The sequence below is a fragment of the Passer domesticus genome, chromosome 3 (genome assembly GCF_036417665.1).
Source record: "Passer domesticus isolate bPasDom1 chromosome 3, bPasDom1.hap1, whole genome shotgun sequence".
Taxonomy (NCBI): domain Eukaryota; kingdom Metazoa; phylum Chordata; class Aves; order Passeriformes; family Passeridae; genus Passer; species Passer domesticus.
In genome coordinates, this window is record NC_087476.1 from 17,550,048 (window position 1) to 17,557,649 (window position 7,602).

Below are 7,602 nucleotides of genomic sequence, written 5' to 3' on the forward strand. Positions count from 1 at the left end.
TAGCTGGATGGAGCATTATGAGCTACCTTACACAGCAATAGCAAAGACATGGCACCTACAGCAGTTTGGAGCTGCCCAGTGCTCTCCTGTGCTGTTGGTATCTAATGTGTGTTTACATTCTAACAAGTAGGTTAGCAAAGAGGAAACTCTGTTGCTTTTTGAGGCTGTTCTTCACAAAGTGTTTTATTTACTGTAGATGACCATATCCTTGTGTGTCTGTCCTGGGCAAATATTCTGAGAGCATGCAGAGCCCTTCAAGAGGACATGACATCAGGCTTGGATGGGGGTTCCAAGCCCCAGGTGTTGTATTTACATTCTATGCTTTCATCTCTCTCTGGGAAGATATGTGTGTCCCGTTGGCCATGTTCCTAAATTTGCATTTAACTTATTATATGAACAGTTGATACACTTTTTCTTTGGCACTGGAATATCAAAATGATAAATGGTTTACAGTCAACTCTTTCATGTGTAAAACAGACCCACATGGCTAACCAGTGTTTCCTGCTTAAGGGAAAATTAAAGAATGCTTTTCCTTGGTGTCATGTCTATGCTTTCCAACAAAGAAGGTCTCAGATTCACTTTTTGGCCCTAGATCAGCAATGTACTTGAAAATGTGCTTAACTTTAAGCACTTCCTCAAGTTCCATTGAAGTGTACTGTCAGCACTCAACAAATAATAAATCATAACAACAATTGAAGCTAATCCACTTTGCTTTCAGAAAGCTACATGATAATGCCATAGAGCAAATATTATATGCGAAAAATATTTCTTTGTGAAGTCACTCAATGGTACTTCAGCAAGGGCTTAAATTATTTGCTGAAACAGGCTTTCAAATGAGTTTATATAATACAACAAGATCAAATTGCAATGTGTGTTTTTCAAAATGTCGTCCTGATCCTGAAAATTACTAGGTGAGTAATTTAATCAGTGTTTTCAGAGTGTAAGTGTAGGCTGCAGTTGAAGCCAGAAGGCAAAGGTGTCAAATCCCATTAACAAGTACAATCAGTAGTATAGGTGATTATGGTAGCTTGCTGAGTACCTCCTGGGAGATGCTGACCTCAAGGGATTGAACAGTCTGTACTTCCCAGAAGATACTTTCAGTGGCAGAATAAGAATAATACAAAGAAGCATCCTAGTTTCTAGTCAAATACAAGTCTATTGTTTGTGTAGCTTGTAAGGAAAATCTGCAGTTGCAGCTCTTTGCGTCCGTGGGAGCCAAAGTTCCCAATATGTCACAGTGCTGGAAGTTTGTCTGAATGGCCAAGTCTATTTTTAAAAATTTATTTAACATGGACAGATGACATTTTTAAGGAATACCTATACTAAATAACACCAGCATTGAGCAACAGGCTAAATCAGCTCATCTTTTGCTCCTGCTGGAGCAGCTAAATGACTTATGGCTCCTAAACTCACCAGTTGAAAATTAGACAGTGAGAAAATACCAACAAACCTTGCATGGTGGTGTAGGGTTTTCTTCATTCTGCAATCTGAAGGATACTGGAGCTGTGAAGCTCACTGTGGGGAGTGGATCCAAGAGGCAGCACTGGCTGCTGCCTGGGAAGGGCAGTGGCTGCTGGAGATGCCTGGCTGAGGGATGGGGATCCCTTGGTGTCTGTGCGGGTGCTGCTCTGGGCACTTGCGAAATAGAAACCTGCAAAGCACAGTAACCAGAAGCTTCATGATCTTGTGGGGTTATGTTTGCTGGGAAAAGCTTTTTAGCCGAGTTTTGAGCAGCACTTTTGTTGCACAAGACAAATCAGACCACATATGGGGACTGGGGGGGCAGTGGTACTGGTGGGTGAGCAGGAGAAGAAAGGAAGGGAGGAGGGACAGGAGTACAGCAGGGGAGTGCGATAAAAATCAAACGCCACTTGTGGTTTTCTCACATGGTAATTACTTACTTTTAAACAACAATATGAAAAGCAAGCACAGCTGGAGGTTTGGCACTTCCAATAGCATTCAGGGGCCACTTTGGTTCCCTCTGCTTCCTGAGAATATGTAGGAAAAAAAAGATGGAGGAAGCCTGTGGGTAAAATGTCTCCTCCTTGATCTCCAATCTCTCTCCCTGCAGTGGGCTAAACACAGGCCCTGCACACACTCTGGGCAGGGCTACCAAAAGCACAGCCCACTGTGGTTTGGGCACACAGCTGAGGCCACTGCATGCTGCTGTCCCACATACCCATCACCGCATGAGATGATGTGACACAGTCACACTCACCTCCTGAAATTAAGGAAGGCTTGCTGGATTCTTTTAAATCTCTAATAAGGCATTTGAGAGCCAAGTAGTGTTAAATTACTTATTTTCCTCAAGAGTCCACTGTGTCTGGGAAGGGGGTGGCAGCCATTCCTAGCTCCAGAGTATAATCTGGGAATGCAGCTGCACCCTTCGTCCAAGTGTTAGGACATGTTCTGTCAGCTGTGTCCTAGCTCTGTCCCTTTATTTAGCATTTGAGCATTGTCTGATTGTTCCTAGGCACGGTTATGGATGCCTAGGAAGAAAGGCTCTGGAGGAGGCAGGGCACCCTGGCAATCCACAGAGGTGGCTGAGTGCATGGCTAGGGCCAGGTCAGACTCACTGAGTATGGTACTGCAGGGCTAGGAAATCAAAGGAGCACAGATGATAAAAGAGCAGAGCTCAGCTTCTTTGCAGGAGCTGAATAGGGAGATCCAGGGTATATTAGGAAGCAGAGTTATTCATAACTCATTGTTACTGAGGATAAGCCGTCAGGATACTTAGCTAATAAAATATATATTTTTCAAAGATGTGATTTGCTTCATTTTGTTGGGCTTCTATAAAGAAGCAAAAGCTGAACTGTACTGAAAATGACACATTTTGGTTTATTCTGTTCTCTTGTCCAAGGCTAGGAAGCCTGAGCATTGTCTGAAGACTTGTGCTCAGAGTTTTTACTATCAGCTAAAAACCTATTTTTTTTCCTTTGTATTTTCTCTCAGAAAAGTTAAGATCTTGAGATTGAAAAACAATATGCTAATTTTAAAATTAAAAAAATTAGTTTGAAGAAGATGACCAGTATTTACAGACTCAATTAATTTTTATTCTAGGTGAGTTCAGTTATCAACAACACACTGAAATCTCAGATGATCAAACAATAAATTCTTTGGTAGTAATGTTAGTATTTTAAAACATAGGTTAAGTAAAATGGTTTTCTGGAATGGTTTTCTCTCTGCTGGGAGTTCCTTCTGCTCTGTCTTTCCATTCCTTATCACAAATTATTAAAATTAACATAACCTTCTGCAAGGGCTCATTGTCACTGAATGTTTTCTATCTCATATGAAATCCAGTAAAAAATACCTGCCCCTCATTAGGCAAATAGTATATGTTTTAGCACCTATCAGAGGAGGCTACTTGAGCTTGCAGGAATTTCCCTCCAGCCTGGGTGCAATCCAGGGACCAAGGGGGGCAACTGCCTTGCAATGCTGGCCCTGTGTAACTCTGCCCACTGCTTATTCATGCATGGCTAGTTTTAACAAGTACTAAATTGGGAGATTCTAAAATGTGACTCTCAGACTATTTCAAAAGCCAGATGATCAGGGTGGGGCCAAAGGCTCTTATTGTTCCAGCAAAGCTTCCAGTTTCTTATCCTTACTTGTTATGGAAAAATCAGCTCAGATTTAGATCTCCCAGCTCAGCATTACGGAGGGAGGGGTATTGTATGAACATGGATTCACTCTCAACACTGAAATAGGATGATGCTTTAAAACTGAACTATCTTTTCATTCTGCATCTGTGTAGTCCCTTGCACAGTGGGAGTCCCAGGCTGACTCCAAGCCCTACTGTTTTGTGAATAATATCAACAACAATAACCATTCCAGCTATTTCTAGTAGGAATGGGAGTGTAATTGCCAGTTGCCCATTTGATAGTGCAAAACTGTTTTGAAAAAGCAAAAGAAAAAACCCAATACTCACAAAACAAGAAGAATAAAGTTGATTAAAATTAGCTTTACACCCTCATATATAGGTTCTTATCCATTGCTGGCTGCCTGTTCCTCTGCATGATTCCTCCATCTGTCTGACAATTCTGCGTTTACTTTCAGTCTTTATTAAGATTCTTTCTAGTGAAATGCTTTAGCACTTTTGTCAAGAAGATGAAGTCTTAGAAGTAGTCATCTTTAACAGGATTTTATGCTGGTAAATCTCTGTATCATGCTGAGATATGATGAAGAGGCCAGCATTTAATTTACACAGGTGTATAGCTTAGCCAAGTGTGAACAATGCATTTTTATTTTATACTGACGAGCATGCATTAGCTTTGAATACATCTTTTATAAGAGACTATCTAGATCTCTGGTGATTTCTATACTGTCTCATAAAAGGAAGTGAAACATTTTATTTTGTTAGCTTATGCTGGAAATCTTATTTGCTACCCTTCACTCAACATCTTCAACTGCAAACCAGCAGCAGTTGTGGAATTACCTTCCTGGGTCATTTTGTGAAGTTTTGCTCACTTGTGTGAGATGTTCTTAGCCCCCTCCACAGACTCAGACTGCAGTGAGTAAAAAGTCACTGCAGACTAAAACTAATTTTTCACCTAATTCCTTTGATTCAAGGGAATTACATTACTTACCGGAGTAATTAATATGAATGTTTAATTAATAATTTTGCTTTCACGTGAATTATTTTTATTATACTTTTTTTTTTCCTACAGGAAATTAAAAACTTAAGTAAAATTTTCAGACAGACCAAAATGAGATTACTTTAAACCGATGCTTTCTCAGAGGGTCTGCTGTTTTAAGGGTCTCTCACTGACCTCTCATTGACTTTCTCCAATGTTATATTGTTATGTCTAATAGAAGATAAAGCCAGATTAATAATAGCCAGTGGCTGGGGTACTGAGTCAGGGCTGAAAATAACAAGTGCCCTACACAGGTCATGTCATATACAGTGTACGCAAACTGCAAGGAGACAAAGAAGATTAGAGAGCTTAGATAATAAATAAAGAGGAAATGGATCTAGTCCTCTACTTTCAAAGCTGGATTCATTTGAGAACTCAAATGTACCAAAAATCAGAAGGAAATCAGATATGGACGGTTGAAATAATCCCCAGTTAGTTCAGGATGGGGTTCAGGGTTAGTTCAGAGAGAGTTCAGGGGAGTCTCCAAGCGAAAATTCTCTTTCCCTTTTTTCAGAGGCTCCCAGTGTGGAGCTCCTGAGCAGGAAGGTCACGAGTCCAAGCCAGAGACCAGATGAATCTGGTGAAAAGATAGTTTGCCTTGTCCATGAAGGTAACTGCACTTTTAAAGATGATGAGCACAGTGTCCACATCACTGCCCTGAAATGTGCCTGGAGAAAACACAACATTATCCTTACAAATATTTCTTATATGAGATTCACATTAAAACATGTGGAAATGCTTCCAAGCAAATGTCAGCAGCCAAGGGGCTCTTGCGAAAACCCTGCAGAGCTGCTATGAACTTGTTTGAGGGGGTGGCATTGACTCCCTGTCAGGAGGCAGGTTCAGGGCTGGTTAGCAAGTCCCTGAGGTGAGCTGCCACCAGCACCCCATAACTGCTTCTGTACAGAGCACAACACCCTCATTTCTTCATTCATGGGCACAGCATATTCAGAGTGTCAGCTGTATTTCAGAGTTTGTCAGCTGGAGTTTCTAGGCCAAGAAGGCTCTAAGCAGAGCGCAGTGGTGTCTGCAGATATGCCTGCAGTGACAGACCCATAGGCTGCTGGAGATTGAATACTAAAATGTGATTTATTTCCCTTGGTATTTCTGGCATATCTCAGTGTCTGGAATACCTACATCATTATTATTAGTGCTCAGCTCTGTGTTTTAATGATTTGTAGGAAACGAGGAAAAGAGGGTGTGTGAAACAACCATACAATGGTTTTTTCAATTATACAATTATATGTCTTTATACAATTATAAAGACAAACGTACAAAATACAAAGTATTTTGTTAATAGGGTGCAAGAAGGGTCTATTTATAGTGAAGCTTAAGTTCAATGCTGGGGTGTCAAACCTCCAGAAAAAGGCAGGGGCTTGACTTCCCAAGAAAGAGTTTTGGTCAGTAGTTTCCCATCCCATAAATAAAGGGATTTGTGTGCCTGCCTGTTTCCCTCCCCCCTCCCCTGCAGATACCCCCTTTTTAAAGTGTATTCTTTCAAGTTTAACAAACATGAAAATAAATTGTTAAACTCAGGTAATAACCAAAGGATAAAAGTGATGCATTGTTTCAAACAGGATTTCACTCAGCATTAGTAATGACAATTTGTGTCATTATTAATGGATGTGAGAATGGACTGGGGGAAAAAAGGTGCATTTGGTTTTTTTTTCCCTTGGTTGTCGTGAGTTTTTCTCACTTTCTAAAACGAAAAAAGAAATAAGAATAGAGGGAAATGTGTCCACCTTTGTGAAAGAGCTCTCACCAATTCATACTTTTGGAGATTGCAGCGAGGTGGGTGTTGGTCTCATCTCTGGGGCAACCACTGTAAGGACAAGAGAAAATGGCCTCAAGCTGTGCCATGGGAGGTTCAGGGTGGACACTAGGAAGAGTTTCTTCGGTGAAAGGCTGGTCAAACGCTGGAAAGCACTGCCCATGGCATTGGTGGAGTCACTATCCCTGGAACTGTTGAAGAAATGACTGGATGTGGCACTCACTGCTATGGTTTTGTTTATAAGGTAGTGTTCAGTTTGCACCAGATGATCTTGGAGGTCTTTTCCAACATTAATGATTCTATGATTCCTTCTATCCAAAAAAAAAGGGAAGTCAATTTATTTTTTACAAAATTGTCAAACTAACTTAAATTCATTTTAGGGGCCCTAAATCAGGCCATCAATGACTAAAATACCTACATGTTGACCACAAAATCCAAAGCTAAATTAAGCCAAATATTGTATTTTACTGTGTAAGTCACTTACAGTGTTACTGAAAATGATGCTGGAGCACTGCAGAATCCTTGTATGTAACAAGAGTTAGTGTCTGCTGAGAGCTAAGAAATGATACATAGAAAATTCTGGTTTCTTCCTTTTTTTTTCTAGTCTCTTACTTTTTTTCAGTCATGAAGTAACATCTTAACAACTGAAATTGTTTTAAAATAACAAATACAAGTAGTTGAGTTCAACTCTGTAGGTGAAGGCAGCAGGATCTGGTGTATAACTTATAGGGCTCTGATCCAGGAAAAAGCATAAGCAAGTGCTTAAATCCATTCCTTTTCAGGAAAGAATTTCGGCACATGGTAGATTTTAAGCATATGCCTAAAGTTAAAGTCAAGCATATGGTTAAATGTTTTCCTGAATGGAGGCTTTCCTGATTTAAGGCTTTATAGGGCAACGTATGGCATTTTTGAGGAAACCTAAAACATTCTCACTCCTCACAGAAAGACAGAGAAACAGTACAAATCTTTTTTGAAATACCTGCTTTATCGAATTCTATCGAGGAAGGATATATTTGGATTTATTGAATTCTGTCAAGGTTTTATGTTAAACCTATGAAGTGCAAGAACAACAAAACCAAAATATTAATGTTGTAGGCTCATTCAATAAGCAGACACAGATCTCTAGAATTTTCAAAGATAAATTAGTCCCTAATGCACTCATCAAAGGGAACAGAAATGTTACCTAGTGTGTTTTGTATT